Genomic DNA, 3,906 nt, shown 5'->3' with positions numbered 1-3,906 from the left:
CACCACAGTTCAAAAGCATCAATTCTTTGGCGCTCAGCCTTCACAGTCCAACTCTCACATCCATACATGACCACAGGAAAAACCATAGCCTTGACTAGACGGACCTTTGTTGGCAAACAGCATTCCATTTAAGGGGTCATACTAAGGTACATAGAAGGAGAGGCCTACCTGTGTTTTCGTATATAGGTTCTGTTTCCTGCAAGAAAATGATGGAGCAGATAATTAAACAATGTGTTCATTGTGCTTATTGTTAGTAGGGGAATTCCCTGGATCTAGGCAAAGACTAGCTTCAGGGAGAAGTCACAGTTCCCAGGAGCCACCAAATACTTGCAAAGGCAAGAATGAGCCTCTCCAAAGAAACGCAGGAAACTGAGTATGCAAACTCTTGAAAGTATACACTTGTCTGGAGTGAATCATTACTTGCTTAATTAAGTGCTGAGTTAAGAAAACAGCTTTTATAAGGATTGGGGGAGATATGGGGCCGGGGGTTGATGGTGGAGATGATGCTGGAAAGGAGTGGGCAGGATAAATAACTGTCAAGTGAACTGTATTAATTCCATCTGCAGGGTTTTTAGCTTTTGATTTTTGTTGGATTTGAGGAAGTTTTTGGGTTTTGGTATCATTTTGGTTTGTTTTTCGGCATATCTTTCTCTTTAATTCTACAAGATTAGAATGACCAGGTAGAAGACAGACCTTCCTATACTAGTTACAGTTTCTGATCTTAGTTATGGTTTCCAAAGTTCTTTGTCACTCACTTGGTGGCTGCTGAACTTAGAAAGCTCCTCTTCTACTTTCCGAGAAAGGTGAGAATTGCATTTTTAAAAGTTTGCACACAAACAGAAAGCATCAGAACTCTGTAAACGTCCTAAGAAGTTGGGTTTTGGCTTTGTGTCTGGGAGAGAGTTCCTTTATCTAGCAGAGTTGGTTTTGATCTTTCTAGGCAACAAGTCTTACCTTGGATGCTCCTCTGTCTTCAATGGCCACAGGTCTGCTTGTTGCCTGGTGTGTGCACCCTCTCCTCGTTTTAGTCACCCTGTGTGGACACAGGAGATTAAGTAAACCCTATGCCGTTCCTTTTCTCTGAACTGGAGTTCTAGGAGACTCTGCTCAAGAGGACGTTCTGATTTTCAAGTGAGAGAAAATTTGCTAAACTTCTAGTCATTCTGGAGTAGCACCCTGAGGTGTCTTGCCACAAGTCAGAATCTGTGAATTCTGAGGCGATAGCTTAAATTCAAATCTTTTTCTTGCATGTGTGATCTCCCAAGGAAAATGTTTCAAGTCCATGACTTATAGGTAAAAATGAGCATGTCATTGAATGCCTGATTAATAAAAGATGGAGGCTTCCCTGTTGGCTCAGTGGTAAAGAATTAGCCTGCCAATGCAGGAGATGCAGGTTTGATTCCTGGGTTGGGAAGATCCCTTGGAGAAGGAAATGACAGCCCACTCCAGTGTTCTTGAATTGGAAATTCCACAGACAGAGGAGCCTAGTGGGCTACAGGCCATAGGGTCATGAAAGAGTCAGACATGAGTTAGTGACCATAACAACAGCAACAATGAAACATGCTTGTCTGAGAATTTACATGGTAGGATCAGAAATCCAGGAACTTGACTGTCATCCTTCAGAAAAGCCCAAGCCTCATTGCCTTTGTTCCAGATAAATTTTCTGTGGGCGTTTGTGTGTTTGGGAAGGGTAAGTGCTTCAAGGAAGACAGGGAGCTATCGTGCAGGGTGTGGGTGAGGCCGGGAATGGTGTTCCTGTCCCTTGTGTCACACCTGTGTCACCTTCGTGCCACCCTCCACCCCTGGCTTGCTTTTCAAATTTCTGTTGTTTTGCAAGCAAGGTGAGCCAAGCAGAGGCACTGTAGTTCTTAGGGGAAAAGTTGCTATGTAGCTTATAGTTGGGAAAAGACGGTGTTTAAGATCTGTTGGATCATACTTCAAGACAAAAGTGAGGCAATTACTCAATTTCTTTATGGACCACCTGCAGAACTACTGGAGGTGCTGATTTTTAAAAGGAAGATTTTTCTGTACCCCACCACAAAGCTGCTACTAAGCCCTGAGAATCTTCTACTTTAACAAGCACCCCATGTTTTTTCAAATACTAATAACTGTTCATCTTAGAGCTCTTCAGAGTATTTCATAGACTGAAGAGATATATCCAGGTACACAGTTCTCTCTTGCTACACAAATTACTTCCACAGTTGAGAGCAATGGCCAGCCTGCAAAGAGACTCCCTGTCCTGCCTCACTTAGCCCTGGAAAGGATAGTTCTATGTATATGTTACCCTGTGCCCTGACCATGGCTAATTGGATTTTAGTTAGACCTCAGTTGCAAGGCTGTTGATCAATTAGACTTTCTTAAAATTTCAGGTTAAGAAAGCAATTGTAGTTAGTCCGTGATGAGTACTCATAAACCAGAGGACTGAATGCACCAGTGGGCCTTGTATCAGGGGCAGAGAGAGGCTGCAGACAATTTTAGCCTCTACCACTGGAGAGCTTTGCCCTGTCCAGGTACCTACAATCAGATAGGTTTTGGCAAAAGGTTGGTCCCAGTTTCTCTTGGTAAACCAGGTTTGGTCATTATATTAGTCATGCATTGCCAATGCTATGCTATGCTAAGTCACTTCAGTCATGTCCGACTCTGTGTGACCCCATAGACGCCAGCCCACCAGGCTCCCCCATCCCTGGGATTCTCCAGGCAAGAACACTGGAATGGGTTGCCATTTCCTTCTCCAATGCAGGAAAGTGAAAATTGAAAGTGAAGTTGCTCAGTCGTGTCTGACTCTTAGCGACCCCATGGACTGCAGCCTACCAGGCTCCTCCATCCATGGGATTTTCTGGGCAAGAGTACTGGAGTGGGGTGCCATTGCCTTCTCTGATACATTGCCAAAGCTAGTTAAAAAATTTTTTTTTCTTGGGATGAGGATGTTAAACATGTACTCTCAGCAGATTTTAAACATGCAACAGAGTATTGTTAACTGTAGTCACTGTGCTGTGTATTACACCCCCATGACTTGGATTATAACTGGAAGCTGGTACATTGGGACCTTCTTCACCTATTTCTCCCACTCCCCACCCACTTACCCCACTTCTGGCCACCATCCACCTGTTCTCCCTATACGAGCTTGGTTTTCTTTCCTGTTACAGTTATTGTTTCTTTTTAATTCTGCATATAAGTGAAATCAGTCTTTCTCTGACTTATTTCACTTAACATAATTTCCTCAAGGGGTATCCACATTGTCACAAGTGGCAAGATTTCATTCTTTTTTTATGGCAGAAAAGTATTTCATTGTACGTATGTATTCTATTGTATTTGTATGTATTCTTTATCCGTGCATCCATTGCTAGATACATAGATGTTTTTCTACACCTTGGCTATTATAATGTCGCAGTGATTGTGGAATTTCAAATTGGTGTTTTATTTTCAGATAAATACCCAGTAGTGGGAATGTTGGATCATATGGTAGTTGTATTTTTCATTTTTTGAGAAACCTCCATACTGCTTTATGTAGTGACTATATCCATTTATATTCCCACCAAGAGTGCACAAGTGTTCCCTTTTCTTCACATCCTTGTTTTTTGCTTGTTTGTGTTTGTTTTTTGTTTTGGCCATACCACATTGCACAGGTTGCAGGACCTTAGTTCTCAGACCAAGGACTAAACCCAGACCACTGTGGTGAAAGCACCGAGTCCTAACCAATGGACTGCTGGGGTAGCCATTTTAGCAGGTATGAGGTGATATTCCAGTGTGATTTTGATTTGCATTTCCCTGATGAGTAGTGGAGTTGAAAAGATACCTGTACCTTTTCATGTACCTGTTCTCCATCTGCGTGTCTTCTTTGAAAAAATATTCACATCTTCTGCCTATTTTTTAATTCTTTGGTTTTTGCTATTAAGTTATATATAT

Source organism: Bison bison, unplaced genomic scaffold, assembly GCF_000754665.1.
Source record: "Bison bison bison isolate TAMUID 2011002044 unplaced genomic scaffold, Bison_UMD1.0 scf7180017864163, whole genome shotgun sequence".
NCBI classification, from domain to species: Eukaryota; Metazoa; Chordata; class Mammalia; order Artiodactyla; family Bovidae; genus Bison; species Bison bison.
This window is presented reverse-complemented; position numbering follows the sequence as displayed.